Genomic DNA, 24,981 nt, shown 5'->3' with positions numbered 1-24,981 from the left:
GCTCGTGTCAGAAAACTGTGGCCCATTAAAGCAAAGAGGCTTGGCTCAGGTTGAGGCTGGGCTAGATAATCCAACCTGAAACAAATTAATAGCCAATACACACACATATGTACCTTTGTATATATACATTAATTGGGCATGAATGTGCATGCTTTTCGCCACATATTTTATTCTTAAACCTGAGTGTGGTTGTCCCGGGTAGGTTATGTTCAGGTGAGCCTGACTCAGTTACAATTAAATAGATCAGGTCAGCTTGAGCTTGGGCTTGATGAATTTTTGACCCACTAAGTAAATGGGTCAGGTTCAGGGAACCAATCTGACCTAAACCCGACCCATTACCACCTGTACTTCAAAGAATATCTAAAGCATCAAACACAAACCAATGACACAGGCAAAAGACAAACACCTTAGAGATTACCAAAACGACCAAAATCTCCTAAATTAGTAAAGACATCAAACAGCGGTAAGAAAGAATAAATTTCATGACTTTGGCTAGGACCAACCAAAAACATACTTATTGAAAAACTGACTAAATAGGCTTTCCGGCCCCACCCCAAAACGTAAAGGGAAGTTTGTGTTGCGCTGCATTTGGAAACTTCATTACTACGTAAATAGAATTGGAATTCTAAGTACGGGTATTCAGGAGAATTGTTGTGTTCCGACCTTCTCGTTGAATTTGAGAGTGCATCTGTTTCCTGTTGATTAGAGCTATCAATGCGTACTTGACGACGGCGTGTAACCCCGGACCTAACTCCATTTTAATGGGTTTAGGTCCATTATTTGGACCATTAAGGGTGTGTTTGGACGGGCCCATTCCATGGGATTAGATTGGTCCATTATTTGGACCATTAAGGGTGTGTTTGGACGGGCCCATTCCATGGGATTAGATTGGATTAGGGTAGATGGCAGGTAATGATGGCTGCGTCAGTGGATTGCTGGCAATGGGATTGCTATATCCAGGGAATCTACCACCGAGTATGTTTGGCCCGCCTGTCCAATCCCGGGATTACACCTGGCCAATCCCTTCCAATCTGTCCACCCAAACATGTCCCCGGCAAAATAGATGGGATTAGGAGGGATTGGGTGGATTTCAAGGTAATGATGGTGATGTCAGTGGATTGCTGGTAATCCCATGGGATTGCTCCAATCCAGGCAGAAGTTCAACATGCTTGTTTGGCACGCCCGGCCAATCCCGGGATTGCTCCTTCCAATACAATTTAATCCCATCCAGTCTGCCTGGCCAAACAGGCCCTAAGGGATTGGGTCATTGGGGTATTTCTTTTTTTACCAGGTTTAAAAATGGGTCTACTCAGGTCTAGATGAGTCCACCAACTTGCACCTGATAAAAATTATGAGTCTACCAACATAGACCCATTAAAAATTTGAATCTTAACGGTCCACATGATGCAGCACCCCTTAAAACTCTATGAGCCCAATTTTCAGCCCAATACAAACTTTAGTAGGCCATGGCAAAGAGAAATGCAAATCAAGGGAGGAAACCATTTCCTTTTTCCATGGCCCACAAGAGTTTTGTATTGGGCTGAAAGTGGCTTCTGAGGTTTCAAGGGGTGCCCCATCACATTGACCGATCACATTGTGTGCCTAAGACATGTGTGCAAAGATACATACGGGTGCTTATGTAAGAAAGTGCGCAGGGTGAGCATTCCTCTCTCTCTCTCTCTCTCTCTCTCTCTCTCTCTCTCTCTCTCTCTCTCTCTCTCTCTCTATATATATATATATATGGAAATGGTAGGAGGTCAAGCTGTGTGGGCCAACCGTGATGTGTGTCAAACATCTACCCCATTAGTTAGATGCACCATTCCATGGTGGGCCACGAGTTTAAACCTCAAGTCAATACATGACTTGGGTGGGCCACACCATGTACAATAGTTGAGAGGCGTTATCCTCCCATTAAAACATTCATAATCATTTATTGGACCCACCGAGATGTAGTTCACAAATCTATCCCATCCATTGTGTGTATCACACTTGTATGAGGGGTCCGACCAAATTTCAGCTGCATCAAAAACTTATGTGGGCCCCACCAAGTGATTTGTTTTAGGCATGTCCTCACATGGTTTTAGATGGTATGGCCCACCTGAATTCCCTATACGGTTGAGTTTTGGAATATAACATAAACTAACGGGGAACTATCAAATGCACGGTGTTGATGTTTGACAAACATCATGATGGGGCCCTATTGTGATGTGCATCAAAAATCTACCCCATTAGTTAGATGTACCATTTCATGGTGGGACATGGGATTGAAAATCAAGTCAATCCATGACTTGGATGGGCCACACCACATACAACAGTTTAGAGGGGTTACCCTCCCATTGAAACATTCATAATCATTTATTAGGCCCACCGAGGTTTGGTTCATAAATCCACCCCATCCATTGTGTGTGTCCCACTTGGATGAGGGTCAGGCCTAGTTTCAGCCACATCCAAAACTCAGTTGGGACCCACCAAGTGCTTTTATATGTTTTAGGCATGTTTTCACCTAGCTTTAGATGGTATGGCCCACCTGAGTTCCGTATACGGCTGATTTTTGAGATATCCCATAACCTAAAGAGGATCTATCAAATGCACTATGTTGATGTTCAACACACATCACCGTCGGGCCCACACATCACCGTCAAAAAAAGACTCTCCTACGCTCACAGAGAGACTCTTGGGATTGAAAGTGAATTTCCTGTGAAAGCCTTTCGAATGAAGATCATGCACAAGGATTCTATGTGGGGCCCACTATGATGTTTGTGATAAATCCAACCCGTCCATCAATTGTTTTCGAAATCATTTTAGGACATGCAACCAAAAATGAGGAGGATCAAAAAATTAAATGCGCCACATGAGAGGAAACAGTGGGAATTTAGTCAACACCGTTGAAACATTCATATGGCTACAAAAGTTCCGTATTAGTTTAAGTTCCTGGTGTTTTCATCTCATCTCAGTGAAAATGACCTTATAAATGGTTTGGATGGAATATGAACATCTAAGGTGGAGCCTAAGAAGGTTTCAACAGTAAGCATTCCTTTCCCCACTGTTTCATCTCCTATGGCCCACCTGAATTTTGGATCATCCTCATTTTTGGTGTAATGTCCTAAAATGATATCTAAAAATGATGGGTTGAATTTCATACAATGATCACAATAAGCCCCACATAGAATCCTTTGGCAGATCTTCATGGGAAAGGCTTCGGCAGGAAATCCACGGACTAGCTACTCTCCCTACCACCTGCCAATGGCTGGTAGAGGGTGATCGGTTCTATGTGGGCCCCACCATTATGTATGTGTTTCATCTATGCCGTCCATCTTGTTTTTCGAGATCATTTTATGGTGTGAGACCAAAAATGGGGTATATCCCAATCTCAAGTGGACCACATTACAGGAAACAATGTTGAATGGATGTTGACCATTATTTTATTTTTTTGGGGCCATAAAATTTTTGGATCAAAAACTATGAACGGCGTGGGTAAAATACTTACATCATCGTGGGTCCCATAGAGCCCTGCTCGAACGGATGACCATTCGGGAGGGGGTAGGACGCAATCTGGGTCCAATTCTAGGGCACAAAGAGAGTCTCACGTTAGAGAGAGAGTTGTGCATGTATGTTGTCTATCACACCGTCCATCCCTTTGTCCATTTAATTTAAGGGGTTAAGACTAAAATTAAAGCATATCCAAAGATCAAGTGGATCATGCCAGAGGAAACAGTGGGGATAATGATTTCCATCGTTGAAACCTTGTTAGGCCCCATAGTGATGTTTATTTGTCATCCAACCTATTCTTAAGATCATACAGACATGGATGAACGGAAAACAAAAATATAAGCTTGATCTAAAACTTTTGTGGCCCCCAAGAAATTTTCAACAATAGAAGTTCAATTCAACTGTTTCATGTGGTGTGGTCCATCTGAACATTGTATATACTTCATTTTTGGGATCAAGCCATAAAATTATCTGGGAAAATGGATGCACAGAGAAGATAAAATACATAAATCATGGTGGACCTCACATAGTTTTCTCCGTAAGCTAAGCAAAAGCAATCCCCTTCCTTCTCGGTCCTGGGCGGGAAGCGGATTGGCTGCTTAACCACACACCAGCTATATAGCTGGTATACATAAGTGTCACGCGAAGACAAGCGCGGCCGGTCCTCACGAGTTGTACCAACGGTTCAAAAGAGATCAAAGTTACATGGGTACCACAATGATTTATTTATTATATCCACACTGTTCATCCATTTTTCAAGATCAATTTAGAGCATTAAACAAAAAAATGAATCATATCCAAAGCTCAAACGGACCACACCAAAAATAGTAGCGAGGACAATGATTTTCATCGTTAAAAAATTTGTAGGGTCCACCATAACATTTATTTTCCATCGAATTTGTTAATAAGATTACAAATACATAGACGAAGAGGAAAAACAAATTTCATATTGATCAGAAACTTTTGTGACCCTAAGAGGGTTTCAATGGTAGACATTCAATCCCCAACTGCTTTTGCATCGTGGTCTACTTGATCTTTATATCTGTCTTATATTTCGGCTTAAGCCTTAAGACGAGCTTGCCAAATGGATGGACGTTTTGGATATAACACATACCTTGTGAAGGGACCCACAGAACTTACTGACGTCAATACACCAACTATATAGCTGGTGTGCGGTTCACCGACCAATCCACTTCCCTTCCGAAGAGGGAAGCGGATTGGCTGGCGTACCACACACCAGCTATATAGCTTCTGTAGGTACGTGTCGTGCCAAGACAAACACTGACGCTCCTTGAGCTCCAAGTTGTACGAACGATTCAAAGGAGATCAAAGTTACATGGGCCCCATAGTGATGTATTTATTATATCTACACCATTCATCTATTTTTATAGATCATTTTAGAGCATTATCCAAAAAATGAATCATATCCAAAGATAATTTGGACCAAACCACAAATAACAACAGAGATAATGATTTTCACCGTTAAACAATTCATAGGGCCCACCATAACATTTATTTTCCATCTAATCTATTCATAAGGTCAAAAGGACCTAGATGAGGAGGAAAACAAATTTCATATTGATCCAAAACTTCTGTGACCCTAAAAGGGTTTCAATGGTAGACATTCAATCCCCCACTACTTTTTTTAGTGTGGTCCACTTGATAGTTAGATCTGTATTATTTTTCTTCTCAAGCCTTAAGATGATCTCGCCAAATGGATGGACAGTTTGGATATAACACATACCTCATGATCGGACCCACAAAACTTGCTAGCGTCAATAAGGTAGCTATATAGCTAGTGTGAGGTACACCAGCCAATTGGCTTCCCTCAAAGAGGGACGGGGATTAGCTAATGAGAGGTTGAGTAGCTGAAGTGACGTCACCAAGTTCCGTAGGTCCCACCATGATGTATGTATTATGTGCACACATTACTGTACTGTACTATACTATTTATTTGACATCCAATCTGTTGATTAGGTCATACAAACCCATATGAAGGCAAAAAAAAAAAAAAAAAAAGAAGAACGATTTGATCCAAAACTTTTATGGCCCCCAAAAAAATTTAATGGTTGACATCCATTCCACACTGTTTCCAGTAATGTGGTCCACTTGACATTAGGATATACCCCATTTTTAGTCTCATACATAAAATGATCTAGAAAAACAGATGGATGACATAAATGAAACACATACACCATGGTGGGGACCACATAGCACCAACCACCTGCCATTGGCTGGTGGCAGGGGGAGTAGCCAGTACGTTTCCCAAACCAAGGGACGCGGGTTTCTTGCTAAAACCTTTCCCACGAAGATCCCGCAGAAGGATTCTGTGTGGGGCCCACTGTGATTTTTGTGTGAAATCCAACCCGTCCATTTGTTTTTAGATATCTTTTTAGGACATTATGCCAAAAACGATGAGGATTCAAAATTCAAGTGGGCCATATGAGATGAAATAGTAGGGAAAGGAATGCTTACCATTGAAACCTTCCTAGGCTCCACCTTGATGTTTATATTCCATCCAAACCCTTTAGAAGGTCATTTTCACTTAGATGAAATGAAAACATTAGGAACTTAAACCAATACAAAACTTTTTTAGCCATATGAATGTTTCAAAGGTGGTCACTAAATTCCCACTATTTCCTCTCATGTGGCCCATTTAATTTTTTGATCCTCCTCATTTTTAGTCGCATGTCCTAAAATGATTTCAAAAAATGGATGGACGGGTTGGATTTATCACAAACATCATAGTGGGTCCCACACAGAATTCTTGTGCATTATCTTCATCCGAAAGGCTTTCGCGGTAAATTCGCTTGAAATTACAAGAGTCTTAGCGTTCTCCTCATCTTATGGCTTACATGAAGGCTCGCATACAAACTCCTTGCGTTGTTGTGCACAGGAGACCATATATATATATATATATATATATATAGCAAGGTTCACTAAGCATAACGCATGTAAGAGAGCTCATGTACATACTGTTTTTAACAATGGCACTGAACATATATTTTAACAATTTCTCATCTCATTTATAGCTCGATGAGATAGCTTAGCCTTTTTCTTAAAGACATTCAGAATCTTCTGTAGCGTCAGCTGTTTATTCCCCAAGATTGATAGTACCTGGACTCTTAAAAGTTTGTGATCATTCTAAAATAAATTAACTATAAGTAAAATTTTTGCACAAATAAAATTTCTCTCTCAATCTCAACATGAGAAGAGAGTTCTCACTGTTGGTATTTATAGATATATGTTGGTGACCATTATACGACTAAATTGAGGTGATAATTACAAAGAGTAGCTATTACAAGTACCAAGAGTAACCGTTACAAGAGTTATAGAACAATATATTTAAGATGACCATTACAATTACAAATTTTGAAATTTATAATTTACAATTTATTGTTGACTATTACATTCAACCTACTAATGTTGGTCATACCCTCATTTCTCACATGATGTTTATTCATAGGACGAATTGAAAAAAGGTTTACTTTCAATAAAAGCTACAAAACTATGGCCTATGACCTGACTGCTTATCCTTATGGTATGGCCATGAGCATAGGTGGTTTGACAAAGAAAGGAAGCTTACAGTCCACCGTGCTCACACAGCCATTCTTTACATATTACGTGATGAGCTTAAGAAGTCAACATCACTCTAACTATACTCAAGATACAACCTACTTTCACAAGTTTGTTAAGACTAGACATTAACACTCACCAAGTGATCGTTCATCTTCTGGGCCCTGCGGGTTGCTACCCGCTCTGTACAGAGAACGTCTCAAAACCCCAAGCTAGTGATCTTAGGCCCTAAAAGGCTAAAATAATACCTTTGATAGCCAAAGCTATCATTGCACAATAATAGTATCATGCATCTCATGGCAGCTCATTGAGTTCTTGTCACATCCCAAACCCGGAAATCGGACTCACAGGAATCCCAATCGTCGAATCTGGTGCCGACAGCCTCCATAGTACCCCATTCCCGGCTCCTATCGTCTATACGCCAGATTCCGATCCTGGGATCCTACGAGGAGGATTTATTTTTATTTTTTTTTTGTACATTTAACTCATAATAAACATAACCACAAGATTACCCAATTCACAAAGACAACATCATCATCGCATATCCACTAATATATTCATTTGAGTGCAATGTTGAAAGGAAAATACATCAATCGAAAATCAAGCTCCAGAAGACCGTTGTACGCTCCAAGCTCAACACTGCTGCAATTTAACATCACCTATACGCATCTATCGTGCATAAGCTTATAGAAAGCTTAGAGGGTAGTGAAAGTGTGTGCACAAGGTAAGTGTCAAATATTCAATATAATGTCATCATCATACATTACCGGAAATACTGGTAATCCATAATGTATAATATCGGAATAAGTAGAAATACTGACAAGATCATGAATTATACGATAACAGAGTAAGCGGAAATATAGACAAGTCCATGACTCAATCAATATCAGAATACGCAATATAGGACAGCTATGCAAATGAGGAGTCATAAAGAGTCAAATATCAGGTGATGTATCTAAATCATATAAATATAGAAACACAGGTAATCCAAAATGTCATATGCCACGAATGTAATACAATATGCGGTGCTAATGGAATGACCATGCTGGAATGTGAAGTCGAGATGATAGTACGTAGTATCGCAGGCTATGGGGTCCATCACAAGGGACTTCTATCCAAACCAGTCCCATACCTAAATTTGGATAGTCAGACTCAATGTGGTAAACTCCTGATCTCAGGTTAGTCGTGCGCCCAAACCGAAATCCTAGCCATTACGAAAATACGCGTAACAAATAGTTGTGCACCACCAGCCCGAGTGGATAGTGAATGAATGAATGAGTATGCAACTCCTGCTCGATAAGCCCACATATCAGTACAGTTCCTCTCTGGGATCATCACCGGGGTCTAGTATACTCTACACCAGCTTGCCGCCCCATCAAGCATACAACTGGGTAAGTGGAAGAAACCTCACTATTCACCTGGCCAATAGTCAGCCAATATCTACCCAGCACGTCAATAGCGGACCCATTCACAAGCTGGTCAAAATCAGCCTAGTTATACCTACTCCCTCGGGCGGGTAAGATCACACCCCTCCCAACCGACCACGACACAGTGAGAGATGTGACCTCCTGGTATTCGGCACTCGGGCACTCATGTATATCCACTCGGTCTCGATGTTGGGGCATCCTCTGGTACCAAGAGGGTTTAGGAATTTTCACCCAGGGCCATCTATAGTAGACCAATGCTAGTAACAGATTTTCGGTGTCCCATCTGGCCATCCACGATATGGCTGTGGAGGCTACGGCCCTGATGTCGATAGGACGTACAGTAATCACAATGCAAGATGCATGAGTCATACAATCCAGTCATGCATCAATCCCGTGCATACCGTGCACTCATGTGAGATAACCTCCGCCTATCTGGGATTCTCATAACAACTTGCCCAATGTCATATGTAATGGTCAATCACATCTCATAACAAACATGCAGATGATGCGTATGAGCATGTATTATAATGCTATGTTGTCACATACTCATAATCAGTTTCAGTAACCGGCATCAATAATTGACCTCGACAATGTGGACATTTAACCAACATTGCCCCCAAGGAATAGCCTACATAGAGCTTAACATATAGTGGACCCATGGCCTCGCACAAGGGCCTAATATACAATACCATGAGCCTCACTCAAGAGTTTAATATACATCCCGATGTGCCTCTCATATGGGCCTAATATATAACACAACGGGCTCCATCGCCTGGCCCTCAAATGCACAATAATGGGCCTCATCACATAGGCCTCTCATGCATCAAGCCGAGGCCGAATGCTCATCAGAATAGGGCTCAAATACGGGCCGTATATACATCACAATGGACCTCGACAATCGGCCTCGACAATCGGAGTCAGCTTCGATAATCACAATCAGCCCCAATAATCGGAATCGGCCTCGACAATCAGAATCGATCGATAATCAGAATCGGTAAATCGGTCACATCAATCAGAATCGGTAATCGGTCACGACAATCAGAATCGATCGATAATCAAAATCGACAAATCGGTCACGACAATCGGAATCAGCAATCGGTTACGACAATCGGAATCAGCAATCGGTTAATAATCAGAATCGGCAAATCGGTCACGTCAATCGGAATCAGTAATCGGTCACGACAATCAAAATCGATCAATAATCAGAATCGGCAAATCGGTCATGACAATCAGAATCGGCAATCAGTCACGACAATCAGAATCGGTAATCGGTCACGACAATCAGAATCGATCGATAATCAAAATCGGCAAATCGATCACATCAATCGGAATCGGTAATCAGTCATGATAATCGGAAACGATCGATAATCAAAATCGGCAAATCAGTCATGTCAATTGGAATCGGCAATCGGTCATGACAATCAGAATCGATCGATAATCAGAATCGGCAAATCGATCATGACAATCGGAATCGGCAATCGGTCACGACAATCGGAATTAATCGATAATCAAAATCTGCAAATCGGTCACATCAATCAAAATTGGCAATCAGTCATAACAATCGGAATCGATCGATAATCAGAATCGGCAAATCGGTCACGTCAATCGGAATCGGCAATCGGTCACAAAAATCGGAATCGATCAATAATCCGAATCGGCAAATCAGTCACGTCAATCAAAATCGGCAATCGGTCACGATAATCGGAATCAATCGATAATCAGAATCAGCAAATCAGTCATGAAAATCGGAATCGGCAATCGGTCACAACAATCGGAATCGACCTCGATAATCAGCTGAACAAGGCCTAAGGAAAGGTCACAATGTGGACATTCAACCGCCATTGCCGATCAATGTGGACATTTAACCAACATTGCTCTCAAGGAGTGGCCCACATAAACATCATTGCATACATCACGGTAAAATCACATCGGGCCTTGATTACACAACAGGTGGGCCCTACACTTGGGCCTCAAATACATCACATGGGTCTCTCATATACATCAAATTAGGCCTCACCAAAGGTCACGAACACATCAAAGTGGGCCTTCTCACGTGGACCATATATGTATCAATGTGGGCCTCGCCAAATGGGCCACAAATACATCATAATGGGTCTCAACCCATGGGCCCTAATATATCACAATGGGCCTCAACCCATGGGCCCTAATATATCATAATGGGTCTTACCCATGGTCCTCAGATTCAAGTAAGTGGGTCCATCATATGGACCTCAAATATACATCATGATGAGCTTTATCATATGGGCTTCAAACACAAACAGATAGGCCCCATTACATAGGCCAAAAATACAAATAGGTGGGCCCCGCACATGGGCCAAAATACATCATGATGGGCCTCATGGATGGGCCGCACCAATGGGCCTCAAATGGGCCTGGACCACGCCAAAAATAAAATCATTTTAAAAGTTGTAGCTGTAACACGTGTACCACTATACACTATCATTACGTGGAGCACATGGCCCAATAATGATGATCAGCACTGTCCAAACATTGGACATAATAATCAGCACGGTCCAAACATCGTCCAACACTGTCCAGACCCCCTGGACGGCGTGGATGAAACATACGTTATGGTGGGTCCCGGCAAAACAGTTGGACGACGTGAAGAACACATACATCAAATGGGACCCACAGAACTTGCTAACATCATGCAGCATGGGACCCACTGTCCACATGGACGGACGGTTTGGATATAACAAATACATCTAGTTGGGTCCCACATGGGGCCACCACTCATGTACATATACATATATCCAATATTATATTATATCCAATATTTATATTATATTATATTATATTTATTATTATTTTTTGAAAACATCCTGTCTCTGCCCCTGGACAATGTATACTCACATACAACATGGGTTGCCACCGTCTAGAAGATCTAGACGGTGCAAATATAATAAATACATCAACGTGGGTCTACCCACACGTGTGGGGTGGGCCATGGATGGACGATACCATGAAACACATACATCATGGTGGCACAGCACTTGCTAACGCTAGTCAGTAGCTATACCGTGGACGTGAGGTACTCTAACCAACCGCATCCACCGTCCATGGATTGGACGATGTGGATGCAACATATGGAATCAAGTTGGGATCCCACATGGGGCCAGCAGCGTGGATAAAACACTGAGATCACGGTGGATCCCACTTCCTCATATGGACGGTGGGATGCAACGCATGCATCATGGTGGGGTCCACATGCGGCCCGCCAACTGAACGGACGATGAGGATGCTGACGTCCACACACAGCTATATAGCTGGTGTGTGGCAGACCGGCCAATCTGCTATCTCAATATGTGGGTCCCACATGGGTCCCCCTAGAATATTATAATATATATTTACTATTATTACATTATTATTATTATTATTTAAATAAATAAATAAATAAACACATGCATCTAGTGAACGTCCAGTGTCCAAATGGTTGGACGCCTGTCCAATGGATGGACTGGATTCACATGCTTCAAGGTGGGGTCCGCAGCATTCGCTAACGCAATGCTGCAGCAGTTGGAAGCTGCTGGACGACTTGGATTAAAAACATATCTCAGGTGGGTCCACACGTGTGGGACCCACCAGCTTGGATAAAAGCCGCTACTTGTGTTTCAATAGTCCAGACGAGCTGGACGATCAGGATAGCCGGTCACGGCCCATCTGGCCCGTTGTAGGGCGGCCAGATGATGTTCAGGGTGGATATGCATCACATACATCATAGTGGAGTCCATATGGTGGGCCACACAGCTCTAGATCAGGCTGATATTTGAGGTTTTTCCTCAGCTAGGCCAGCCTAAAAATTCAGGTAGCAAGACTACTGAACGGTGAGTGGCAAGGTGGGTCGACCCTACTATTAGGGCAGCCATGTGGTCCACCATTTGGACAGCGTGGAGAACTCTCATACATTCATCAAGTGGGCCATCATACAACAAAAAAGAAAAAGAAAAGGAGAGAGACAGATAGGGAGATCGGATGATGGAGGGACCTCGCCACTATAGGCCCCTCATATGTACAAAACATACATCAAGATGGGTCCCACCACAAGCGGGCCCTCAAACCATCAAAATCACACAAATTAAACCTTAGAAAAACACCCACCTTAGATCTCTTCTTCCTTCTTCCACCAATGCATGCTATAGCTCCAAAAGAACAATTACAACGGTTGAGATGAACTTTGGATGGTGGAGATGGGAGGTAGGAAGGTAGGCCACACAAGCTCTATCCATGGAGCTTGGAGCTTGGACGTTTTTAATTTCATGGATTGCTTGAGAATTAGTTTGAAAAATAGAGAGAGAGAGAGAGAGAGAGAGAGAGAGAGAGAGAGAAATGTGATGTAATAAATGGAAGATATGGTACTTGTTGACTTGTTTGTAAGAAAGGAATGGGATGAGTATGGGTGTTGTTGACTTTGGGTGAGAGAAGGATGGATAGGGTATGGGTTTATTTGACTTGATTGATGGATGGATTAATATGACGTGCCATAGAGATTCTCTCGGAATTTGCAAAGCACGGCGTTTTTCTCGAACTGAACGTGGGCCCACATCTCTTGGCCCGGGTATCGCATCGACGTGCGAAATGCGGTGTCAGAACCGCCTCGACGGCACGGTCGCAAGGGTACAAGTCTCGAGTCGAGCTAACTCTATAATACGGGATACAACCCAGAGTCGCGTCAACTACCGATAATAGATCGCGGGTCGCTGGAATTCGACTGGGAGGACCGCGGAAGCCTATGGAACGGACAGTCTAAGACATGGGCCTTACAGCTCTCCTCACCTAATAAAAATTTCGTTCTCAAATTTACAAAACAGGTAAGGGAAGAGGAAACATCATCAAGTATATATGACAAGGCACAATTAATCTACAAAAGGATGAAGTTAGCACTCTCTGATCTCAACCTCGCCCTCCCAAGATGCATCATTAACACTACGATGATTCAACTGAACCTCGAATCCTGGATCAGAAACGATCGAAACTGGAATATTATGTAGCCTCACAATATAAACAGTAGGGAGCTATGTCAGGAAATCTCTAAGTTCTTCGGACTTGAGGATCTAACCGTTTTAAGTTCTCAACAATCGTATAGTGTAGGGTATCTATCAGCGAATATGTGATGTTATCCTCAGGTATTCCCAAGTTATGCTCTGATACCAACTTCTGTCATGCTCCAAATCTAGAAATCGGATTCACAGGAATCCCGATCGCCGAATCCGGTACCGACAGCCTCCATAGTAGCCCATTCCTGACTCCTAGCATCCATAAGCTAGATTCCGATCATGGGATCCTACAAGGAGAATTTTTTTTGTACATTTAACTCGTAATAAGCATAACCACAGATTACCCAATTACAAAGGCAACATCATCATCACATATCCACTAATATAATCATTTGAGTACAATGCTGAAAGGAAAATACATCAATCGAAAATCAAGCTCCAGAAGACCGTTGTACGCTCCAAGCTCAACACTTCTGCAACCTAACATCACCTGCACACATCTATCGTACATAAGCTTATAGAAAGCTTAGAGAGTGGTGTAAGTGTGTGTACAAAGTAAGTACCAAATATTCAATACAATGCCACCATCATACAATACCGAAAATACCGGTAATCCATAATCGTACAATATTAGAATAAGTAAAAATACTAACAAGATCATGAATTATACGATAACAGAGTAAGCGGAAATACAGACAAGTCCATGAGTCAATCAATATCAGAATACGCAATATAGGACAACTATGCAAATAAAGAGTAACCTAAAATATCATATGCTGCGAATGTAATGCAATATGCAGTGCGAATGGAATGACCATGCTGGAGTGTGATGTTGGGATGATAGTACATAGTATCGCAGGCTATGGGGTCCATCACAAGGGACTTCTATCCAAACCAGTCTCATACCTAAATTTGGATAGTCAGACTCAATGTGGTAAACTCCTGATCTCAGGTTAGTTGTGCGCCCAAACTAAAATCCTAGCCATTACGAAAATACGCGTAACAAATAGTTGTGCACCACCAGCCCGAGTGGATAGTGAATGAATGAATGAGTATACAACTCCTGCTCGATAAGCCCACATATCAATACGGTTCCTCTCTAAGATCATCACTGGGGTCTAATACACTCTACACCAGCTTGCCGCCCCATCAAGCGCACAACTGGATAAGTGGAAGAGACTTCACTATTTGCCTGGCTAATAGTCAGCCAATATCTACCCGGCACGTCAATAGTAGACTCATTCACGAGCTGGTCAAACTCAGCCTAGTTATGTCTACTCCCTTGGGGGGTAAGGCCACACCCCCTCCCAATCGACCACGACACAGTGAGAGATATAGCCTCCTGGTATTCGGCACTCGGGCGCTCATGTATATCCACTCGGTCTCGATGTTGGGGCGTTCTCTGGTACCAAGAGGGTTTAGGAATTTTCACCCAGGGCCATCTATGGCAGCCCAATGCTAGTAATAAATTTTCGGTGTCCCATTTGGCCATCCACGATATGGTTGTGGAGGCTACGGCCCTGATGTCCTTAGGGCGTACAGTAATCACAATGCAAGATGCATGAGTCATACAATCCAGTCATGCATTAATCCTGCGCATACCGTGCACTCATGTGAGATAACCTCCGCCTATCTAGGATTCTCATAACAACTTGCCCAATGTCATATGTAATAGTCAATCACATCTCATAACAAACATGCAGATGATGCGTATGAGCATGTATTATAATGCTATGCTGTCACATACTCATAATCAGTTTCAGTAACCGGTATCAATAATTTACCTTGACAATGTGGACATTTAACCAACATTGCCCCCAAGGAATAGCCTACATAAAGCTTAACATATATGGACTCATAGTCTCGCACAAGGGCCTAATATACAACACCATGAGCCTCACTCAAGAGTTTAATATACATCCCAATGTGCCTCTCACGTGGGCCTAATATACAACACAACGGGCTCCATCGCCTGGCCCTCAAATGCACCACAATGAGCCTCATCACATACACCTCTCATGCATCAAGCCGAGGCCGAATGCTCATCAGAATGGGCCTCAAATACGGGCCGTATATACATCACAATGGACCTCGACAATCGGAGTTGGCCTTGATAATCACAATCGGCCTCAATAATCGAAATCGGCCATGATAATAATCGGAATCGGCCTCAACAATCGGAATCGATCGATAATCAGAATCGGCATATCGGTCATGTCAATCGGAATCGGGGGCCACGACAATCAGAATCGATCGATAATCAGAATCAGCAAATCGGTCATGACAATCAGAATCGGCAATCGGTCATGACAATCGAAATCGATCAATAATCAAAATCAGCAAATCGGTCACATCAATCGGAATCGGCAATCAGTCACGACAATCGGAATCGATCGATAATCAGAATCGGCAAATCGGTCACATCAATCGAAATCAGCAATCGGTCACGATAATCGGAATCGATCGATAATCAAAATCAGCAAATCGGTCACGTTAATCGAAATCGGCAATCGGTCACAGCAATTAGAATCGATCGATAATCAGAATCGGTAAATCGGTCACGACAATTGGAATCGGCAATCGGTCATGACAATCAGAATCGATCAATATCAAAATCGGTAAATTGGTCACATCAATCGGAATCGACAATTAGTTACGATAATCGAAATCGATCAAAATCGGCAAATCGGTAACATCAATCAGAATCGGCAATCAGTCACGACAATAGGATTCGATCGATAATCAGAATCGGCAAATCAATCATGTCAATCGGAATCGGCAATCGGTAAAGACAATCGGAATCGGCAATCGGTCACGACAATCGGAATTGATCGATAATCAAAATCGACAAATCGGTCACATCAATCAAAATCGACAATCAGTCATGACAATCGAAATCGATCGATAATCAGAATCGGCAAATCAGTCACGTCAATCGGAATCAATAATTAGTCACGACAATCGGAATCGATCGATAATTAGAATCGGCAAATCGGTCACAACAATCGGAATCGGCAATCGGTCATGACAATCGGAATCGGCCTCGATAATCGGCCGAATAAGGCCTAAGGAAAGGTCACAATGTGGACATTCAATTACCATTGCCCATCAATGTGGACATTTAACCAACATTGCTCTCAAAGAGTGGCCCACATAAACATTATTACATATATCACGGCAAAATCACATCGGGCCTTGATTACATAACAGGTGGTCCCTGCACCTGGGCCTCAAATATATCACATAGGTCTCTCATATACATCACGTCGGGCCTCGCCAAAGGTCAAGAACACATCACAGTTGGCCTTCTCACATGGACCATATATGTATCAATGTGGGCCTCACCAAATGGGCCACAAATATATCATAATGGGCCTCAACCCATGGGCCCTAATATATCACAATGGGCCTCAACCCATGGGCCTCAGATTCAAGTAACTGGGTCTATCATATGAGCCTTAAATATACATCATGATGAGCCTTATCATATGAGCTTCAAATATACATCATGATGAGCCTTATTATATGAGCTTCAAACACAAATAGATGAGCCCCGTTACATAGGCCAAAAGTACAAACAGGTGGGCCCTGCACATGGGCCAAAATATATCATGATGGGCCTCATGGATGGGCCGCACCATTGGGCCTCAAATGGGCCTAGACCAAAAAAAAAAAAAAAAAAAATCATTTTAATAGTTGTAGGTGTAACATGTGTACCACTGTACATTATCATTGCATGGAGCACATGTCCCAATAATGATGATCAGCAATGTCCAAACATTGGACATAATAATCAGCACGGTCTAAACATCATCCAACACCATCTAGACCCCTGGACGGCGTGGATGAAATATACGTTATGGTGGGTCCTGGCAAAACAGATGGACGATTCACGTACATCAAATGGGACCCACAGAACTTGCTGACATCGTGCAGCGTGGGACCCACTGTCCACATGGACGGACGGTTTGGATATAACAAATACATCTAGTTGGGTCCCACATGGGGCCACCACTCACGTGCATATACATATATACAATATTATATTATATTTATATTTTTTTTTGAAAATGTCCGGTCTATGCTCCTGGACAATGTATACTCACATACAATGTGGGTTGCCACCGTCCAGAAGATCTGGACGGTGCAAATATAATAAATACATCAACGTGGGCCCACCCACAGGTGTGGGTGGGCCACGGATGGTCGGTACCATGAAACACATCCGCATCCACGGATGGACGGTATCACGGTGGCACAGCACTTGCTGACGCTAGTCAGTAGCTATACCGTGGACGTGAGGTACTCTAACCACCCGCATCCACCGTCCATGCATTGGACGGTGTGGATGCAACATATGGAATCAAGGTGGGATCCCACGTGGGGCCAGCAGCGTGGATAAAACACTGAGATCACGGTGGATCCCACTTCCTCATATGGACGGTGGGATGCAACGCATGCATCATGGGGGTCCACATGCGGCCCACCAACTGAATGGATGGTGAAGATGATGACGTCCACACACAGCTATATAGCTGGTGTGAGGCAAACCGGCCAATCTGCTATCTCAATAGGTGGGTCCCACATGGGGCCCCCTAGAATATAATAATATATATTTACTATTATTACATTATTATTATTATTTAAAAATAAATAAATAAACACATGCATCTAGTAAACGTCCAGTGTCCAGATGGTTGGACGCCTGTCCAACGGACGGACTGGATTCACATGCTTCAAGGTGGGGTCGGCAGCACTCGCTGACGCAATGCTGCAGCAGCTGGACGACTGGATTCACACACGTGTGGGACCCACCAGCTTGGATAAAAGCTGCTACTAGCATTTCAATAGTCCAGACGTGCTGGACGATCAGGACTGGTCACGGCCCATCTGGCCCGCTGTAGGGCGGCCAAATGATGTTTGGGGTGGATATACATCACATAAATCATAGTGGATCCCATATGGTGGGCCACATAGCTCTAGATCAGGCTGATATTTGAGGTTTTTCCTCAGCTAGGCCGGCCCAAAAATTCACGCAACAAGACTACCGGACGGTGAGTGGCAAGGTGGGTCGACCCTACTATTAGGGCGGCCATGTGGTCCACCACTTGGAAAGCTTGGAGAACTCTCATACACTCATCAAGTGGGCCATTAAACAAGAAAAAAGAAAAAGAAAAAGAGAGAGAGAGAGAGAGAGAGAGAGAGAGAGAGAGGGAGATCGGATGATGAAGGGACCCCGCCACTATGAGCCCCTCATATATACAAAACATACATCAAGATGGGTCCCACCACAAGTGGGCCCTCAAACCATCAAAATCACATAAATCAAACCTTAGAAAAACACCTACCTTAGATCTCTTCTTCCTTCTTCCGCCAATGCATGCTAGAGCTCCAAAAGAACAATTACAACGGTTGAGATGAACTTTGGATGGTGGAGATGGGAGGTATGAAGGTGGGCCACACAAGCTCTATCCATGGAGCTTGGAGCTTGGACGTTTTTACTTTCATGGATTGCTTGAGAATTGGTTTGAAAAATAAAGAGAGAGAGAGAGAGAGAGAGAGAGAGAGAGAGATGTGATATAATAAATAGAGGATATGGTACTTGTTGACTTGTTAGTAAGAAAGGAATGGGATGAGTATGGGTGTTGTTGACTTTGGGTGAGAGAGGAATGGATAGGGTATGGGTTTATTTGACTTGATTGACTGACGGATTGATGTGACGTGTCATAGAGATTCCCTCGGAATTCTCAATGCACAGCGTTTTCCTCGAACTGAACGCGGGCCCACATCTCCTTGCCCGGGTATCGCATCGATGTGCGAGATGCGGCGTCGAAACCGCGGCGACGACGCGGTCGCAAGGGTACAAGTCTCAAGTCGAGCCGACTCTGTAATACAGGATACAACCCAGGGTCATGCGCTATTGCCGATAATCGATCGCGGGTCACCGAAATATGACTGGGAGGACCGCGGAAGCTTACGGAACGGTACAGTCTAAGATACGGGCCTTACAGTTCTGCTTTAGAATCCAGGGTTGTTCTCCTTAAATGTAATTAAAGGTAGTGATGTAACACACCCGAAATGTACATGAATCTTGATAAATAAATAGCTTTTAGTCAGCTTGCCTCTTGTCTCTTGTATGTCGTTAAATACTTGATGAACGATTGTGAAAAGCCCCGAATTAAACACCACGCGTTCCATGTACCAAACTTGAAATTAGGTTAAAAAATATCAACTGCTTGTTAAATCGTTCAGTGCTAGTGTCGCTGACCCTTGGAAGGCCATTGTTATTCTGCATTTCAATTTTGACAAACTAGATTAGATGAATCATAAGACAACACAATGACATAGGAAGAAAAGATGAGAAATTTACAACTTGAGCAAAAGATTCACTAACTATCAACCAAGAAGACCTGCCTCTTTTCCGTATGCGCCACTCAACGCCTCTGTCAGTACATGATTGCCTATCCAATCCTCCTATTCACTCATATAAATCCATTGAAGTATGTATTTGAAAAGTCGGCATTGACAAAAAGAATATCAAAGTGGCAAATGCTATTATCTGAATTCAACATCACCCATGTCACACAGAAAGTGATCAAGGAGGAAATATTGGCCAATCATCATACTATGCACTCCCTAGCAAACTGCCATTCATTGAAGACATTCTTTTCTAACAAAGACATTCTTTCTATTAAGGAAAAAGAGGAAAAGAAAGCACATGAATGGATCTTTTACGTTGACATTGGAGCAAACTCAAAGAGAAGTAGAGTAAGGGTAATCTTGCACTCCTCTGACGGTGTTCCAATTCTGATTTTAAGACAACAAGCATTCGAGTGCACGAACAACATGGTAGAGCATGAAGTATGCATAATAGGTCTGAATGTAGATCTTTAGAAATTCACAACTTGTTGTCTAATGTCTTAAATATGTCTGTAACAGAGGCTATCAATGTTATCGACAGATCACTCAATCCCATCGAGTAGATATCGATGCCATCGATAGATGCTCGATCTCATTGAGAAAATCCAGAAAATTCCTAATTGATTGCTCGAAATTTGAGAGGTTGCTGTTGAGTGTCAAATATTGCATATTTCCTCCTGTTTATATCTTGGTTTTATGAAAATGACAATGCTTAATTGGTATATTTTATACATTTTTGTATTGCGAGGTAAATCTGAGAGCTTGGATTAAAAAGACTATCAAAAGCATGGATTTAATGCTCAAAAATAACCAAAGTAAGGAGTGGATCTTAGAATACCAAGATTGAAGATTTCAAGACCTCAAGATCCAATAAAACTAAGTACAAAGGATGAAAAAAAAACTGGAGAAGATTACAAAGTCCATGGTAAAAAAACAGGCCAGTTCGGTCCGACTGAAATCACACAAAATAGTCCAGCAACCAAAGATTAAATTTAGATCTAATTCAGTCCGACTGAAGGATACTTCGGTCCGACCAAAACCAAATTTGATCCGACCGAAGAAAGGATTCGGTGTGACTGAAAGTGCAGAAAAAGCTCCAGTGCTAAAAGAAGTTAATTCGCTTCGTGTAACGCCCTGAAATTCGAGGGTCGAGCATAACTCAGCTCCCGAGTTCCAAAACATCACTTATGCAACATATTCAATGATGGATGTATGTTGTCTATATTAGTACATAAAACATGGAATAGATTAAGCCAAATAGCAAATATAATTCAGGGATAAGTGAAGAAAGCAAGCGGAAGACTTATAGAAATATATGTGTATAAGTGCAAATCTCTGAAGTACATATACATACCAGGTCGTAATGTAAGTGTTACTATCAAAATTACAAGTATCAAAATTACATCATTTAATTCCCAAAATAAATCCCAGCATCCCGCGCATCAGAACAAGGCTCGCTAGAACCCGTCTGAAAACTGCATATAAGAGAAAGCAGCCTCATCATTATCCATCTCCCACTCTGCCTCAGAAGTCGCATCAACATCTGCAACATCAGAACCTAAGACAGAGTCTGGTGGGTGTTTAACACCGCCCCAGAACGTGGGAGTGAGTGATCAACTCAAAGGAACAAAAAGGCACAGGTTAACATGTTATCAGTTCAATCAAGCAGTAATGATAAAGTAGAATAATTAAACATGTCCTAAGTACTCTTATTAATGCAAGGATGTATGCAAAATGATGCGTGCCCTCATACGTACACCCTCAGCGTCTTCATCTTACGTTACGCATAACACCACCTGAAAGTGCTCCACATCTACAAAGCACATGCAAATGCGGTGCATGAACATGATTACCAAGTTGTTATTAGTCATTTTCATACAACAGGATTGGGAAGCTAAGATACCTTCCTCATATCACCATCCAAACAGTGATCCATTCTAGGGTCGTCAATCCTAGACATCTCATACGATCATGTGGTTGTAGGTCGTTGCAAAGGACTCGTCACCAATCAATGCACGCCTATCATACCTTCGTTACTACACCAAGGCTCATCACCTCAATGCGGTATTCAGGCATACTCGAGGTCACTACAAAGGGCTCGTCACCAATCAATGTAGGCCGACAGCATGAATATAGTGTACCATACCACTATAATCGGCTCACGAGTTTAGTTGCTCACTGGTCACTACAAGGAGGCTCGTCACCCCAGCATAGGCCGACAGCTCGACCACGATGTCCCATACCACCATGTCCGGCTCATGAGTCTTAGCGGATCAAGGTACCATGGTTAATAGGATTTCATTGGTAAGTTCTGTACCCTAGATTCAAGCAGTAGCGTCCATACATGGTGAACATACATCGGACAATCGAGTTACTTGACGAACTCGACTAACACGAGCGCACGTTGGGTTGAACGACATAAAGTGCGCAAACACTCTGCATGGCCAAACCACTGCCGAGAACTCTAATACGACTCGGGTTCGTCTAATCACGTCCTTCGTCACGAAAGCAATCTCAGCCACAACCTTAAGACAGATTACCGATTTCCTAGACTAATGCATAGTCCCACACACATTACACTACAACAGATATTCGTATTGAATGTAGAATAGTAATGGAGCAACAACTCAAATCATATGATACGCAAGCATTTGAAGAATATCAACTTAACATAAATGTAAGCATAAGTAAGACTTGAAGTTAAATAACAAGGAATGTAACTTACATGAATGAAATCATACACATCAATAGGAGTGTTGAGAATTACTTCTCAACGCCCGCAAATAGTGTAATAAGCTACAATTTAGATCATTCAGACATTTCTACAAACACTTAGAATACATAGTTCAACATACATGACGTATGTTGAAATACACGCATTTGGACAATTCCTTTTACCAAGGAGTTGTCACACATACATCTAGCATACATACACGACAAATAATCATGGCAAACACATGTTCATAATTTATACGCATACGGTACTTTATACATACACATAGAATACACAAATCTCAATATAACACATGCATATCAAAAATGCAAAGTAAACATAACATTTGGCATGTGAAATCGCATCCATAACAAGAATAAACCATTAACTGGCATTGAAAGCCTTGAAAACCATAACCTATACACTTAAAGTCCGCACCTTAAGCCAGAAAAGAACACCGAACTGATTTCAGACGAGTTGTCTTCTTCAACGGCGATAGAATACCCTAAAGTAAGGATAGAAATGAGATACAGCATCACAAAGACTATTCTAAGCTCTAACACAGATTAGGATTAGGTTAACTTACCCAAAGATGAACTCAGAATCGCTGGAATAACGATTCAAAGTGAAGGTTAAGGGATAAAGAAGAACAGGAAAGAATCGAAGATGATTCACCAGCTTCTCTCTCACTTCCTCTCTCTTTTCCTCTCTCTTTCCAAGGTAGGGTTAGGAAATTCGTATGAAAAAGAGAGCTAGGGTTTCAAGGTCTATAAATAGGCCTAAAATTGATGAAAATAACCCCAGGGCCAAGGTATACTTAGGGTATAACCAAAACCAGCCTCTCACGATCCAACGAAGCACTTCTGGTGGGCCTATAACCACGAAAGGTCGGACTTAAGCTCACTGACCATGGATCTAGGTCAGGCTGAGTTTTCGTACTGACCGGCTCTTCAGATCAGCCATGGCGGACCACACTCAATTCAACGGTCATAGAATCTCGATCAGGTCCACAAGCACAAGGACATGCCTAGGCCACCTTCCCTGATCAAAGGGTGAAATTGGGTCAGAATCCAACGGTCAGATTGCTTAAAATCATCGCGCAAGCGACATGACTCAGATTTCATAAAATCTTAATTAATATCCAACCGTTCTCACACTCTTCACTCCGAACTCAATCAAATCGACCCAGAACATCACATGGACTTGATTTTCGAGGTGATGGTCAAGTCCAACATGGTGACCGCAACAGCCTAAGATCATCGCTATCGAACTTTTGACACGCGGTCCAGGTCCGATCCAGAACTTCCAAAAATTTCCTAAAACAACTGGATTTAGCGATGGATCCCAGATTTCAGAGTAACATAGCGCTAACTAATCTGCAAGTTTTGAGTCATGCAGATTAGATTTAAAGTGATTGATGTGAATTTCACAAGCAATTGAGCATAGCGCTAATTACCCCAAAAGCAACTACTTAAGGAAAGATTAGCATAAAAATTCCCGGGTCATTACACTTCGACTAAAATATAATTCAGTTCGAGCGAACCCAAGTTCGGTATGACTAAAATCATGCAACCGTTGAAGAAAATCCGACCTCAATTTGAATTCAACTTTGGTCCGACCGAAGCGTTACTCTACTGCGTAAATTCAAGGTAGTTTTCAAAGTCAACCAGACAAAGGCTATAAATATGAGTTCTCCAAATTCTAGAGACGAATTAGGGTTGGAAGAGTGGAGCAAAGTATTGGAGAATTTCAAGGAGTCTTTCCTTCTTCCCCAATCTTCTTCTTCTAGTTAGTTTTTATATTTTCTTTAAAAGTTTTGGTTTCAATCATGTCTTTGGTCAACTAATCTTAGTTAGGGCTAAGAGGTGAAGCTTGTAGCTGTTGGGATGTTTATCTTGCTTTGATTCTTTTTATGTTGTACTTCATTGATTTCTAGTTTGATTTGAGAAATATTTTCAGTTTTTTATAATTTCTTATGAATCAAATTACAATAGATGCTGTGATAGCTTTGAATATCTTCTTTTCTATTTTGAGATTGTAAGATTGGTGAAATTCGTAATTCACCGTCGTCTCCTAGACATGGTGAATGCTTGAATTCCCTTCCAATCTTCACAATACTTCTTCATGTGTGAACTAATTCAATGAGAAGTTCAAATTGTACTTTACTTGTTTTATCTTCCAGCTGGATAGGATAAGACTTCGATTTCAGTTGTGTTTATTGAATCAAGTGAGGTAGTATCTTAATAGCCACAATGGATCCTTGGCAGTCTAGTTTTCTTTTGATTATTGATAATTCATTCACAATTACTTTTAACTATTCTAGAATTCAGTTTAGATCTTA

The sequence above is a fragment of the Magnolia sinica genome, chromosome 10, assembly GCF_029962835.1.
Source record: "Magnolia sinica isolate HGM2019 chromosome 10, MsV1, whole genome shotgun sequence".
Taxonomy (NCBI): Eukaryota; Viridiplantae; Streptophyta; class Magnoliopsida; order Magnoliales; family Magnoliaceae; genus Magnolia; species Magnolia sinica.
Note: the sequence above shows the minus strand (reverse complement) of the source record.